This window comes from Eulemur rufifrons, chromosome 2 (genome assembly GCF_041146395.1).
Source record: "Eulemur rufifrons isolate Redbay chromosome 2, OSU_ERuf_1, whole genome shotgun sequence".
NCBI classification, from domain to species: Eukaryota; Metazoa; Chordata; class Mammalia; order Primates; family Lemuridae; genus Eulemur; species Eulemur rufifrons.
In genome coordinates this window covers 110,372,426-110,389,304 of record NC_090984.1, presented here as the reverse complement: position 1 = coordinate 110,389,304, position 16,879 = coordinate 110,372,426, and positions in this window count along the sequence as shown.

Sequence of the window (16,879 nt, the reverse complement as noted above, 5' to 3'; positions counted from 1 at the left end):
CACCCATGCTGAATAATTTCTGTTTAGATTTAGCAATTTGCATAGTGACAGCAGTTTCTCTAAAGTGGTGCCTGGCTACAAGGAGTTGAAGGGTGAATGGAGGATGAGGATAAGGATGCAGCAGCAGATGCAATTCACACAGGGTTTGAATGAAAGCAACAATGGGGAAAGAGCAGCACAGAAATGTGGAAAGAACATTCCAAATGGAGAAAAGAGAAGATACAGAGGTGGACAGGCAGAAGCACAAGCACTGGTAAGGAGGCTGATGTGAGCAGAGAGTAGCAGCACAATAAACAGGGGTAGGGATGAGGCTGGAGTTGGTAGCCTTATCTATTATGGGGGGGTGGAGTCTCCCAACCAGGCAAGCCCAGTGAGTTTCATTACAAGTGACATGAGAAGCATAAGAAAGTTTTGAGCAGCAGAGTGAAATGATCTGATTTCTGTTTGTGGAACACAAATTGTAGACAAGGATGAGTGGAACCAGGGAGAACTGTTAGGAACCTATTGCAATAGGCCTAGACAGAGAGGCAAGTGTAGAAACAGTAAAACATAAACAGGCACAACAGAGATTTGAGTGTGTAGTTGATAGCATTCGTGGTGGACTGGAGTTAATAATGATGCCTTCATTCTCTGAGATATGGAAGACTGCAGGAGGAGAAGATTCAAAATGGGGAGATTTGCCAAGAATTGCATCCAGATATATTAAATTTGAAGTCTGCCATCCTTTGAGTAGAATTGGCAGGTGGATGGAAGAGTCTGGAGTGCACAGAAGTCAGAGATGAAAATAGAAAAACATGAGATGTCTGCTGAGAGATGGTCTTTGTGATGACTGACAGAATATTGAATCTGGAGGGCGGGATGAGATCTCCAGGGGTGAGAGAGAAGAGAGAAGGACCCAGGCATGGAGCCCTGGGAATGCCAACATTTAGAGGTTAGAGAACAAAATGGCGCAGACAGGGAAAATTTCTGAGAAGTTGCCGGTGAGAGAGGAGAAACAGGACTTAGAGTGGAAACCTGGCCTGGGGTGGGAGGGAGAGAAAGGGAGTAGAAAGAGCAGATGGGAGCAGAAAAGCCCTTGCCACAGTCAGACAGCAGCCTCGAATCCCCCATCAAATAGGCATTTTAAGCTGCAACTATGAGCAGGAGTAATTACAAATGTGTGCCTTCTTCAGACCAGCTCAGAACTAAGTTGAAACCGTATCACTGTGATAATAAACAAATAGAACCATTTCCACGATACTCTTGTCACTATCTGTAATTTAAACATGTGAAATTAATTCTCCAAACTCCAAATGTCAAAATTAACTTATAAACATAGAATGTATTCCAGCGTTCTAATCAAAATAGTTAACAGCTAATCTGACATCGCATCTCCCCCCAAAAAAACATGCCCATAAAACCACTCCAATTAGTCCTAATACATTCCAGCCAAGGAGACAGCTTTTAATTAACTGATTGTTTTGCTTTTAATTAAATGGCAAGGCAACCTTGAAGACTTATTGTATTTACATTTCAGCACAATCTTCTTTCTCAACTCCAGATCTATATCCCCAAATTCTGTTGGATTATCTCATTGGAATAAGGGATAGCAGGATTTAAATTCCACACTGCTCAGGTAGAGGAAGTCACCTCCCCCAAGAGGGCTCTCTCTCCGGGGTTCTCTCTCTCCCCCCGAGGCTGGGGTATTTTGTATATTTCATGCCTTCCAAAGTAGTTTATGTTATTGACAAATCCTTTTCTCACCTGTATCCATTCATGATTGTGGCCTTTGGGGAAGAGAAGGACAGGATGAATGTCCCCTCAGAAATGGGGGAAATACAATATCAAAGAATTTCCTCCCCAACATAGTCAGAAAATGAGAAGCTCCGTTACCTTTTTGGAATGTGAGAAGAAGAAAGAAAATGGCAATAGAAGAGCCCACCAAGACTTCTGCATCCTCACACTCAAAGTGATGAAGATGAAGAGTTAAATGTGATGAACTTGAGAACGTTATAGCTTGATTTCTTGGGGAAACCCCAGGGTCAGTTGTGAACCTCACAAAGGAGCTCTGTGTGTGGCTGGGGCCCAGATCCGAGGCAGCCTGGGCTCAATTGTATAGCATGTTTGGGAGAGGATGCCTGGATTGAGACCTGAGTTTACATCGTTGCTTGTCCTTGGTCAAGACACGAGATGCAGGTTAGCAGGAGTCACCACCTGTGTCGTCGGTGGAACCAAGAGGCGCTGAGAGGATGGCTGGACTAACGACAGCCTTCTTCAGAAAGAGGAGGCCACCTGAGAGTCAAACATCAATAACTGTGGGCAGTGGCAGAAAGCAGGCCACACGGCAAGACAGCGCCTATCACACCGTCACACCGCAGTGGATTCAGCCAGTAATCTCTGGTGATGCCATTGGCAATCAGAGAGCTCTGATCACCTCGAATTCACCACCACACCCACTCCTCCTCAAACAGCAAAATGACATCTTTTCAGAAGCAGAGAGAGAAGGAGAATATACAAAATACTGAGCATTTGCCTGAAAAAGGTAAAGCTTCTTGTAGTAGACTTCCCCCCACATAGAATCATTACCCTTAAGTGGCAGTTTAAAGTCTCAGTCAGCCCTTGCTACTTTGTAGAGTAGGGACTTAGTAGGAAAGTTAGAACAATTTCACAATTGATACATAGTTAGATCAATAATAGAACAAATAGATGTATTTTCTTTGCATATCTGAGTGTTAGTGAGTAAATTTTCCCTGCTACACCATTGAAAGGAAATTTAGCTCTCTCTTAAGCCGAAATGTTTCCATGCATAACTGAGGGCCACCACCCATTATTTTTCCTAATTTCCATTTTGTCACCAGTAATTTTCAATTAGACATCTGGCTTCTTAAATCTGATACTTCCTTCCATTTTTCTGGGCCATTGAAGTATTCTTTTCACTGGTCTTCTGATCTCTTTCCACTATGAATGGTCTTCCAAATATTGATTGAAGTAGTATGATTTTCATGACATTAGTTACTTGCTTAGAAACTTCTCTTGTTTTTTTAATGCATGAGCAACAATTTTCACCTGTGCTCTGTAGCTATGGAGACAGTGGTTCTCAAATTGCCATCCCCACACTAGCAGCATCAACATCCCCTGGAAACTTCTTAGAAATGGAAATTTTTGGCTCCCACCATAGCCCTACGGAGAATTCAACCCTGAAGGTGGGGCCCAGCCATCTGTCTTCTAGTAAACCTTTCAGATGATACTGGTGCAGGTTCACTTGTGAGAAATGCTTTCCAAGAGGAACCATGGACGTAACTCATGAGTCCCAATGGCCCATGAAGGAGCTCTGGGGAGGGGGTGGGCAGGAAGGGAAAGACTCCAGGCCTGCCAGCTCTGGTTCAGACAGGCCAGTCTGTTCCTATAGTTTTTCACAAAGTTCCACCTAATATGGCGTTTGTGTAAGTTCTGAAGTTTAGTTCTTTTTCTTTCTTTCTTTTTCTCTTTCTTTCTTTCTCTTTCTTTCTTTCCTTTCTCTTTCTTTCTTTCTTCTTTCCTTCTTTTCTTTCTTTCTTTCTTTCTCTCTCTCTTTTGCGTATTGACAATTGTCCAATTGGTCCATCACCATTTGTTGAAAGGGGTATATTTCCCTCATTGAATTGGTTTTGCACCTTTGTAAAAAAATCAGTTGGTTTTTCCTGTATGGGTCTATTTGGGGGCTCACTATTTAGCTCTATTGATGTAAGTGTCTGTCCCGCTACCAAGACTACACTGTCTTGATTACCGTAGCTATATAGCAAGACTTAACATTGAGTAGAATGATTTCTCCCACTTTATTCTTCTGTGTCAAGATTATTTTAGCTGTTCTTAGGTCTGGGCCTTTCCACATAAACTTTACATCTGCTGATGTCTACAAAAAAACCTTGCTAGGATGTTGTTAGGAATTGCATTGAACCTACATAGATTGATTTAGGAAAAATGAACGTCTTTATTGTGTTGAGTATTTTGATCCATGAACACAGTATGTTTATCCATTTATTTAGGCCTTCTTTGATTTCTTTCATCAGCATTTTATAATTTTGAGAATATAATTCCCATAAATATTTTGTTAAGTCTATACTTAATGTATGTCATTTTCTTTGGAATGGTTACATACGGTATCATGTTTTCAGTCTTAGTGTTTAGATGTTCCTTGTGATCATATAGCAATGTGATTGATTTTTATTTGTCAATCTTGTATCCTGCAACTTTGCTGAACTTACTTCTTAGTTCTTGGGTTTTTTTTTCTGTAGATTCCTCAGCCTAATATATTATCTGAAGAAAGAAATTTACATTCCTCAGCACAAAAACTCAAGTCCTATAACAACACAACCCCTGTATTTATTTTTCCAGGTACATTCCCAATCCTTGTTCTTGGATGACATCCTTTCTCAGTGATTTTATTAATTGTGGTTGAAGACTTCTGCATCATTACCTGAGGTGGTTTAAAAATGTAGGTTCCCAGGACTCACACTAACGTCTGTACAGGCAGCCTGAAAATCTGAACTTTTAACATGATATCCTTGATAATTCTCATATACCCTGAGGTGTGAGAACAACAGGGCCTCAGCTTAAGCCGAAAAAAAAAAAAATTCTCATTTTTCCTGAACTTACCACCCACTTCCCACCTCTCAAATCTGCCCCTGGCTTCCCTTATTAAATGTGCACTTAAGACTTCCTAGTTTATTACTTCCAAACCTTTACAGTATCACCTCTACACTCTTTGCACATATTCTTCAATTTTATTCAACCTAAAATTCCTCAAGTCTACACTGAACTATCCAATTGTCTTCTTTATTTCTTCACCTATGAAAAAATCACTCAATTCCTATTAAAAGTACCATTAAAGAGTATGGTGTTTGGCCTCCTATGGGCCCTGAACACTGTTCAGACATCCTTCCATGTGCACTTGGTCAAATCCTTCTCCACAGCCACATAGTGGTTATTTCAAAGTCCGTTTCTATCCATTACTTCAAAGTCCCCTTCCTCTGATCACATCACGACAGATGACCTAGTTTCCCAATTCACAGAAAAGAAGAAAAAAACTTGAGTCACTCTTTCACCTGAAATCTTGCCTCCATCTTCATCTATATTTCATTCAAACAGTAATGACCAATCTATGACCTTTATTCCCTAATACCTACAACTCTGGATAAAAATAATTTCTAGCAAATGCTCCTTTCTCAAGGGGCTTTCCACTAGCTAATCCCTCTAAGAATATACACATATTGTACAACGAAAATAAAATATTCAGCAACACTGTACTGTGTTGTACACTGCATTGTATCCTCTCTGGCTATTGCTCTATCACTTTCTATTTTATCATCCCCCAGCTTATCAAAACATAGCTCAGTATCTGGTATCTACCATTCTTCACTTAACAAAGTTGCTAGAGATTGGCTTTACTCCATTCAAAGTGACGTGATGAAGTCATCCAGCATCCCTAATTCCCAAACCAAATAGATAATATTCCATTGTTATCTCACTGGCATGTGACACTGTGGACCACTTTCTCCTTTCTCAACTTTCTTTACACCACACTCCCCTGAAACTTCCTTCTTAGTCTTTTTTACAGGCTCATAAACTTCCTTTTGCTCTTTATATGTTAAGAGTTTTTAGCGCTCTCCGATCCGTTTCTCTCCATGATCTCACCCTGGACTCTCCACTTTTTGTCACCTTTTTAATCACCTCTGATGCTTCCAAGTCCTGCATCAACACCTCTATAGTCTCTGGGGCCCTCTCTTCTACTATCTCTTAAGCTCCTCAACTTTCTTTCCATTTTCCATACTGATAACTTGACATGAAAGTTCTAAATGTGCCTCAAACTCAGCCTATCCTAAAAAAATTCTCATTCTCTTGCTTCTACCAGCCTCTCTCCTCTCATATTCCCTGACTTGGAGAATGTAATGTACACTTCTCTAGGTGCCCTAGTCAACACCAGAGACTGGTTCAACCTTCCTTCTCTCTCATTTTGGCAGTGGATAAGCCACAAAATCTCGCCATTTCTACCAGATACTCCTCTCCATGCTCAGATCCGCCTGCTCCCCTCCATGTCCAAGGTCACAGTCATGGTTCATTATGTAATCATGCCTCACTTGAACCACAGAAGCAATCATCTAGCTGCACTCCCTTTCTCAAGTCTGATATCCTCCAAGCCATCTTCTTCCACACCACAGCCTGGGCAGTATTTCAGATGCACAAATCACTGGTCAGCTTGGGGTTTTTCCAGTTCTTTCTTACTCCTTACAGCCTAGTAGGACATACAAAGCTTTTTATGATATGACTTTTACTCTGTTTCCTCTACAAGCACTCTGAACCACACATTACTGAATCCTTCTCACCCATCCCACAGTCTAATTCTGTCATTATACCTGTTTATCTTCTAGGTGTCTTTCCTTATTTTTGTCCAACTAGTAAATTTCTCTTCATGCTTTCAGACTCAGTTTTATTGACCTGCCACTAATGAAGCCTCCTCTTATTTTCACAGGCGTAGTTAGGTAATTTTGTTTCTCGTTTTATATAATATTGAATACTTCATATATTATCTATGATCACTTATTTCAGATTGTTTCATAACTGTTAGCCATTGGTCCACTAATTTCAATATAGACAATATTAACACAAAGACCTTGTTGCATTTTGGTTCCAAAATTCTTTGCAAAATAGCATCAACCACATGGCCAAAAACATATTAAATGTTTTTGAGTGAAGGGTTGAGTGGTGGATGAGAGAGATGCACGTAAATCATTATAACACAGAACCAAGAATGATGCACACTTCGCTGGAATGTAGATGGATCATGTGTATGTAGAAGAGGAAAAGATTATGACCAGAAAGGTTTGATTTTGGCCTAAAAGTACAAACCATAGAACAGCAGGAGAGGGAGAGATGCCATTGTAGGGAGCAGGTCCAATGTAACTAAATACATGGAGGCAAAAATCGCAAGACACACAAATTAAAGCTGCATAGTCCGATGTGACAAGTCTATGTGGTAAATGAAAAAAAAAAAAATGAATGTCTTGGGAAATAAAAATGTAAAAGAGATGTTAGATATTGTTAAAAGTAACTGAAAAAAAAAAAACGCCCTATTAAAAAATTGCTAGGCATGATGTCACACGCCTGTAGTCCCAGCTACTCTGGAGGCTAAGGCGGGAGGATAGCTTGAGCCCAGGAGTTCAAATCCAACCTGGGCAACATTGTAAGACCATGCATGTCTCTATTTAAAAAAAAATTAAAACCAGGTATTAAAGACCATTTAAGCATTTTTGACAGCAGTAGGCTTTAAGAAATACAAAACAATGGATTGTAGGAGCTTACTTAAGAGGTGGGAAGGATGAGATATGCCCTTAGTGCTTCAGGATAAAGGCAACATGGATGAGAACAAGGATGATAAATACCAACAAAAGGCATCTGGAATTTGACCTCTGACTTTGGTGGCTTCATGTTTTTATAGGAGCCTCCAAAGGATTTAAACCACTTTATCTGCATGTACTTTCAGAAAAGAAGACTGTATCTTACTTTCTATTACAGTAGAGACAACAAAAAAAAAATAAGACTAGCTCCCATAATGAAACGGAATGTAATTTTCTATGCATGATTTTAACTTCCTGGATGCTAAAAAGAGCTTGCCAAACCAAGCAATTCTGACATTGAATTAAATAATCAAGCATGAGGAGAAAAATTATAATATGATAAGTCCATCCAGGAAAGACATTGTATTCTTTTGATGAGCATAGAATATGGGTAATAGTTAATAAAGCAAAGAAAAACTGAAAGTTTCTATTAAAATGTTTTAGAATGATTATATAAAGTTTATTAAGTTTTTAAAATCTTGGTAGTATTTATATGTCTAACAGTACATTGTTCATAATACCACAGACTCTGAACACTGATAGTACCATAAATATATTCATATTTAGAATTACTATATAGCATATACACCATAAAAATACACAGATTTATTACAAGCATTATACATTTACTGTGAACCCCAAATGATCATAGTTTCAGATTTCTTAGGCACTATAAATTATGACACATATCAGATAAATAAGACCACACTGCAAAAGAATTCATATTTCTGTCTTTGCAAAGAGAGCTGGAAATCCATGAAAATTGTAGATAGAGAAGATTTTTGGAGGTCAGAAATCTTGTTTATCTTGCCAACTCTGCTGCTGTTATAATCCTCTATCTCCCTAGTTTCAGAGTGGTTAAGGAAGATACGCTTCCTTTGGAAAAGCATCTCCTCTTATAATCTTTCTGGTCCCATTTCTAAGCTTATGATCTGACCTTCAGATCCAGGTCCAGGCTTTCCTCTAAATAAGTAGAGTTCTTTCAAGAATTAATGCCAGCACCACTCACTAGACACTTCCACAACAATGCAATGCAATGCAATGTGTAATTCAATTTAACAGATTTTCATGTCTTCCTAACTAGTTGAAGAGATCCTTGATGCACAGACTACATATTACATTTTTTCCTATATGATGCCTAACGATTTACTGACTGCACCTTCGTACTATCATATCTAAACATATTGTTAAATTGAACTTTTTTCCAAAGATTGTCATTATTCATTGAATAGGTAAACATTCTCTATATTTCATATAGCCTATATAGGGCCCTAAGAATTGCTTTTTTTTCACAGATTCTTCTTCCTATTTAAGGTAGGTGTTCACTTTACATATTTCTCTTACAGCCCTTATTGGATGCCTGTGCAGTTGTTTGCATATCTGCCACACCCTTCCACTATTGGAGCAACTTAACAGGATGTAACTGGATTAAAAAATCTCTCTGTTAAGAGTAAAGAGAATAAATCCTGCAGAGCTCACTCTGCCTCCGTTAATAAAGCCACTCATCCATGCAGCTCATACCAGAAGTTTTTGCCAAGTAACACAAGCAGAGGGGTGAGGAACGATGGGGCAAAGTTCAAGGACATCACCAAGTTTTACACCAACAAAACGATTAGTTGTTAAGGAGAAAAAAAATACAAATAAACTGTCCATGTTCTGTGATTTCACATAACACTCAACAAATTCCAACAGAGCGTCATGAGAGGAGAAAAGATTGGCAAGTTGGGATAAAAGTCAACCTTTAAGCTTAGGCCAGATTCCAGAAAATTCTACTCTAGAGCAGCCACTCGGCTGATACAGACCTATGCAGTCTGCTTCTAAATCTGCAGTTTTCTCTCTTTTACTCCAACTTCTGTGACTCCTTTTATATTGTGGATTTCTCTATTTATGATCCTATAAAACCTTTCTCTATTTTTAGATCCTGTCATGACTGTTGCAGTTATTGTAATAGAATTTCAAAAATTGAAATAAAAATTATTAATGATATTCTTTGTATTAGACAGTTTTGCCCCAAGACATTTCATGAAGATTTTCTAAAAGTTGCTTTATTCTACGTTTCTGTGTTAAATATTATTTTGCCCCTCCAGAACCATGCTTCTCCCTTTTTCCCTCTGCTCTGGACCTGAGGAGGCTGATGTTTTGCATCACATCAAAGAATCCTTTGCTGTCTGTGTTTGTAAGTTGGTTTTGGCCAATGGAAGGTACAAACAGGAGGTGAAAGAATGAGAAGAATGTGAAGTCAACTTCCTCTCTTCCAGGTGACAGATATTGAGCTTATAGCTACCTTTTCTCTGGTCCCTTGAACTTCAGCCTTTTGTCCCTATAGGTCTGTTACTAGTCCCTTATTGATTTTCCTAAATTCTGCCAAAGCCTTTTAAAATAGTCACTTTACTAAGCTTCTTCAAATTATTGGCTTAAAAGTGACATTGGTTTCCTTCCTGGACTCCGATTGATATGTCTCATATCTGTTTATATTGGAAATCCACCTTATAAAGAGCGATGAAATGTAGGAAGAAAAAGAACATGGAAACCTTGTGTTCCTGGGCCTTGCCTTAATAAAAGGAAACACTGCTTTCCATACTTCTTCCCTACCCACAACCCAAGGCTGATATAGCAAGTCCCAACAGACCTCCAACACTCACAGATAGAGGGGCAAATTGTGGTACATTTCATAGAATTTCAAACTATATAGAATCCAAAAGCATTTCCATATTGGTGGCTTGGTAGAGATTGTCATGCCCTCGATTTATAGTCTGATGAATGATGCAAACTTAGCTTTTAAACCCTCACATAGACAGAGTCTTTTCTACCTTCCCCCACACCCACATATGCTTGTGGGCTGTTCCCACTGTTTTTTCTGTACTTTGGACATTATGTCTTGACCAATAAATTTTATACCATTATATTAATAGCAAATCCCTGTTATCTTGAGAAATACCTTGTCTCCAACTTACTCTTAATATTTTTAGCTACTACCCATTTTTTTGGTCATCATCTTATCTGGTTTATTGAGTTGAAGATATGCTCTATATATTTGTGTTCTCTCTAATACATACAACTCTGCCTCTTAATTTTCATGTAACTATATTCATAAACAATATTTTCAGATCATGACAAAATTTGTTATGGTCACTACACAGAGCTGTAGGTATGAAAGTGGTAGCTTACACCAACTTTGAAGATTTCCCCAAAAACCCTCTCTACTCTACAAACTCTTCTATAATTCTGATCATACATACTCATATTAACAATTCTTTAAAGGAGAGATCTAAGTCCACCCCTGACTTTGTGAGTAATCTATTTTGTCAAAAAAAATAACCTAAAGACAAGTTGGCATAAGATTTCCTATTACATGGGAATAATTTATTCATAGTCTTAAACTTGCATCATATATCATGATGCTAAAGTTATGTTGGTATTTTTCTCTCTAAGAATAGTTTTGAAGACATTCCTAGCCATGATCATGCATCATATAAATCTGTAAAGCTTGTGTAGATGCCAGGAAAATAAGTGAAAACTCACAATTATTTTCATGTTCATTAAATAATATGGTCATCAGTGAGAAATCAATATTATGATAATTATTTTCAGAATATTTCTCCAAACTTCTTTGCATTTGTCCTCAGAAGAGAGAAAGGGGACATTTTCAGGTTTACCTTTGTTTATAGGAATACGAGTACCTCTGTAAGATCTCCAGGTACGATGCTAAATTTGATTATCATATGTTTTAATAATGATATGCAGTCACTTAAAAAAGCTTCAAATGAAAGAAAAAACTAGCAAAAGATAATAACTCAGCTAAATTGAGATAATATTAGTAAAAGAAGTGTAAAAATGTTTTGAGATCTTCAGATGGGATTATGCCAACCATTTTTATTACCCTCATATGCAAAGTTTTGATGACTCTAAGAAACAGTTTTTTCATTATCTTGTGTTCTATGTCAGCTTAATTTTACTTATTGCACAATTTAAATCTCTGTTAAATAGTTCAAGGCAGATCTCTATTCTTTCAATGAGTTTTAAACGTATAATAAACTGGCAGCTCTATTTAGAAATTCTTTTCTAATAAAACATTATAAGTGGTTGGATCATTAAACTGGGTTTGAAAAGCCTACATACAGGGGAGAAAACCTGCAATAGTTTATGCAGTTGAAACATCTGCTAAATCTTCTGACACAGACTAGCAGGAAGAGGACTATGTTCTTTAAATAGAAACCAAATGGCAACAACTGAATGCACGGCCCTTAAGGGACAGTGCATATTTTCTATCAGCAAAGGTCACCTGGCCTTTGAGCAGGCAACAAGCAATGAAAATACCGCAGGACAAAACCCAGCAGGGCTGTTCTTTTAATAAGGACTTATCCTAGTATGAAGTCATATCTTTTCCTAGGGAAGTAGACAATTCTATCTCTACGAATATTTGGAACCATGATTAAGTAGAAAAATACATCATTAGAGTTATTAGAGATTTGGATGAATAACAAAATGAATGGAATTGTACATCGATGAAATAATCAAATAGACATATCACTATGTTATTAAGAGTAGTAACTCAACGTAGAGTCAAGAACCTCCTGTAATGGCTCAGAAGCAATTAAAAAACACAGAAAGAATATACTCCTGAGATAGAAAAACCATGAAAGAGACTCATGATCTGGCAGACGTCCAGTAGGAATGTGCATTTCCTTTTTACACATACTTTAGATTCACTTTGATTGTAGCTTGAATTCCATTTTCTTCTGAATTTTTTTCAGACCATTCCTTGTTAAGATCTACATGGTCCCAGTCTTTGTTACTCACCAGCCCTTTCTGATAATCATTCACTGAGTACTGTTTGCCAAACCTTATACAAGCTTATGATGTTCTCTCTCAATGAACCCTGAAATAAGCCTGAGAAACTTATTATGCTCCCCCAAAACTAAGTTCCATAGTGTATATTTAGGTGAAAATAAGGTGCTCACTCCTACCTTGGGTCAAATTTTAGCCTTATATCAAACAGAATGCAGTAAAGAGCCTTCTAAGTACATAGCCAGGAGTGATATTAAGAAGATTTAACAATTGGTATGGTAGAAGAATGAGCAATTAAACTCTATAGTACTGTGACAGAGTTCTGGAAACATCCACTGTGCTAAATATTACTTCTTTAATAGCATTATCAAGGGGAAATTGAGGCAAATTCACAAGGAGAGTAAGAACTCCTGATAAAGGTGGTGGAGTATCATGGCTGTGCAAACCCTCTCATGGATAATAATCATAAACCTGAGAAAACTCTACTCAAGCCAATAGCTGACAAATAAAATACCCACACACACAAGGACCCTCAGGGGTTCTGTACAGAAATGTCAAAAGATTAACAATTAATCTTCTCTTGAAAGATTGAGCCATTCTTAGGTGAATTCTATGGATTTGCTGCTCTTATAACTGGGAATATACCACAATCATATAAAAATTTGTTTAGCCTAAAGCTAGAGCTTACTGACCTGAGATGTCAGGGAATAGAGTGCAAGTCTGACAGAACAGCTGCAAATGCATCTAGAATTCCGAGAAGCAAGGAAATCATAGAAAGGCTGAGCCCTTACGTCAGAAAAATCTGCCCAAATCTTTGGCTGACCACCAGATAATGTAAACATAGAACAGACCACCAGGGGGCAGGATAAAAGGATTGCAACCGGAAGCCACTAAAACAGCACAGAAATACTACATGAGCTGCTACATATTTTGAGGAAAACACAAGTGAATTGCCTTGTAAAACAAAAAACAATAATTCTCAGAGAACACAACAGAATTCAGTGTTGTTAGAACACATTGTTTACAATATCCAGTTTTCCAAATTTCCAGATGTTAAAAACAAACAAACAAGAAAATATACCTCTTAGGAAATAGAGCAGTTAAAATAATCTGAATCCTAGATAGTCTAGATGTGGACGTTAGCCAGACAATGACTTAAGCACCTATTTAAACTATGATGAAAGAATTAAAGGCAAATATGATATCAATGAATTAACAAACAGGAAATCTCAACAGAGAATTGCCAAATATCAAGAATAGAAATAATAGAATAGAATAATAATAGAAAAGTGAAACAATTGAATTTAAAAGTTTACTAGATGAGCTCAATAACCAATTGGAAATGACAGAAGAAATAATTAGAAAACTTTAAGATAAATAAATAGAAATTACCCAACTCAAAGAATAGAAAGAAAAAATATTTTTAATGAAAGGTGAAGAGTTTCAGAGATTCATAGGATAATATAAGGCAGCCCTATCTATGAAAAAAACAAAAAAACCAAACCTAAATTTGAGTTCCAGAAGGAGAGGAGACAAAGGGTAAGAAAAAGTATTTGAAGAGGTGATGAACAAAACTTACCAAATATTGTGGAAAACTAAGTTAATACTTCCAGATCCAAGAATCTCAAAGAGCTCCAAGCATTATAAACAAAAAGAAAATTACTCTTAAGCACAGTATATTCAAACTACTAAAAAATAAAGATAAAATACTGTCAGATGTAAACCTCATACTGCTTACAAAGTAATAATGGTTAAAGTAAACGGCTGATTTATCACCAGAAACGAGGGAGGCCAGATGAAACTGGAATGATATATTTAAGGTACTGAAGGAAAAAAATGTAAAAACCAATAACCAAAAATTCTATATCCACCAAAAGTAGCCACTAATATTGAAGACAAAATAATGACATTTCACAAAAACCAGGCACGATAAAGAGAGTTTTAAGGTTAAAGACAGATGGCATTCAAGGGCAATTAAGATCTCTAGGAAAAAATGAAGAGCATCAAAGTGGTATATAAATGACTATGTATATATGTATATATGTGTGCATATACTTTTTATGTTAATTAATTAAAAAAACATATGATTGTTTAAAGCAGAAATCATGACCCCTATATTGTTGAGTTTGTGAGTATATGTGTGTGTGTGTAATACATGATATATGACACATAGATAGATAGATAGATAGATGATGTAATGCCTGAAAATAGCATTAAGGAGGATGGTAGGGAAATAAACTGAAATTAAATTTTGCAATGCTTCTGTATTTTACCTGGAACTCTTGATGTTCTTCTGTGAGCATTTGCCTGAGGTTCCACAGAGCATCTCTATTTTCCACAGACAGATGTGCATTGAAAGCGAGACAGTGTAGCAATAAGAACAGGCACCATGAGAATCTGAGCACCTGCTCATGCTGTTTGTGTTTACCATCCAGATCTCCCTAGAGTTGGTCTCCCATAGCATTCCCATTTTCTTCCTTGGTTTTGGTGGTTAGTTACACAACCAGATAAAGCCTCTAGCTGTTCTGTGGTGAGATGTCAATGTATACCAGCGCCCAATAGCAAGTCAAAGATTGCATTTGAAATGGAAAATATTTGTTGATTGCTTTGTACATATGGTATTGTAGATACCATATGTATCTACACTGTTGAATCTACTCTAAACTTTTGCCAGAGGCTCCGAACAGCACCTCTATCTGCCACAGACACTACCCTTACTAGGGATTTTGCTGAGTTCCAAGACTCAAATGACAGAGAAGCTTATGTCAATGCCTGTGTCTGTGTCAGAGCCATCTTTTTGCTCTGGACTCTTCTCAGAACTGGCAGCTTTGAAGGTTATACAGTATATGGGTCAGATCGACACAAACACGTTTCTTTCTTTGTGGTGTAAGGTGCAGATACAACACTTGTCTCTCATTTTAGAGGTAATATACAGACATGTCCCAAACTGCTAGACTTTCAGAAACTTTACCAATGCAACCAGCCTCTGAAATTTCTCAGGGCTTATTGTTTATCCTCTACCATGCATAAAACTTAGTGAGTCATCTAGAATGCTTGCTACTTCCTGCCAAACAAATCCAATGACCTTCATATAATGAATAAATTGGAGCATGTCTGTATGCTATCAAAATTATCAAATTCCCTCCAGATTATATCATAAGAATTAGGAGAGCTGACATAATACGGAGGCAAGCAAGCAGAGGTGCACTGCTATCCTTGCCAGGTGAAGGCAAACAATTTCTGATTATCTTTGGTATGAGAGATGTAGAAAAAAGATTTTCTAGGTAAACAACTGTATGCTAGGTGCTAAAGTATTTGTTAATTTGTTTTGGTAAAGATATCACATCTGAATGTACAACTGAGAATTACAACATGACCTGGTTTTGTCTGCCACAATCTAAGTCTTTTTCTGTGAACCAGCTTTTGTACTGACCAAAATGTACAAGCGAAATAGGAATGAGATGATAATTAAGCCTTTTGCATCTATTGAGACTTGGGTGAAAATACTAGTTTGTCATTCTCCTAGAGAATGTTTTCTCTAGGAGAATATATATTCTCTCATGTAGCTTTTGGTTGACTACCTTGGGATTGAGCATTTCTAAGGACTTCTACTTACTCTTTCTTACCATAAAAGACCATAGTCCAGGTGACCATTGTAGGGAATTTTTCAATTATGTGGTATATCTACTCTTACCATTACAGTCAGGACCTGGAAAACAACAAAACAAAACAAAACAAAACAATGGATGGATACTCAGTCCTATAGAGACACTATGAGCTAGAATTATGCTAAGATGGGTAGATGGATGGATAGACATGTTGATATTGCAAAGATGTAACTAAATATCTGGAAAAGCATAAATATACAAGAGTAAAAGATACAAGAAAAGGACAAATAGATATTTTGGTGGTTGGATTTCCAGTAGATAGTATCTTTTTGTGTCAGCACTGTTTTTAAAGGACAGCCCAACTTCTATAGATGAACAATGATTTTTTTTAAAAGACTGTTTGGTTCTACTGTTAACATATAATATTTCCAGATCAAAGAAATTCCTATCTCTGCTCTAAAATATTTCACTCCAAATCAGTTTGTGCAAATCTGTCCTTCTATTCATATTACGATAATATTAGGGCCAATAAATTTTTCCATGTTAAAATGATAGACCACTTGGGAAGAGAATGATTATCCACCCATAGATTAAAAAAATTATAACTTTCTTGAGAGAATATTGCTATTTGAGAGGAGAAAAGAAGAATACTCACATGCTGGGTACCCATTGGAAAACAAAGAAGAAATATACTTATAACATCAGGAAACCAATAAGAGCGGTGAGACTGAAGACATAAATGATAGAATTTCCAATCTGTGGCAGACTGAAAAATAAAATAGGACAAAAATTACTTAAAACTCCACTCATCAAAAAGTGAAGTCCATGCAAACCCTTGAGTCTGAGCCTAGCCGTTGGCTTACTTTAGACAAAGAAATATAAGCAAATATGACATAAGAAAAGGATTTTGCTTTTAAGACATGCTCTTATTGCTGGGAACTCTTCCACCTCCATGAGAATGAGCCTGGCCTCGCTTGATGGATGATGAGAGATACGTGGCCTTTGCCAACTCGGAACCACCAAGCCACCTGTCAGACGGCTGAGTGAGGCATCCCTAGGCCAACCACTGCCAGCCACTAGACACGTTCACGAGGCAATCCTAAATCATTCTATCTCAAAATAGCTTGGCCC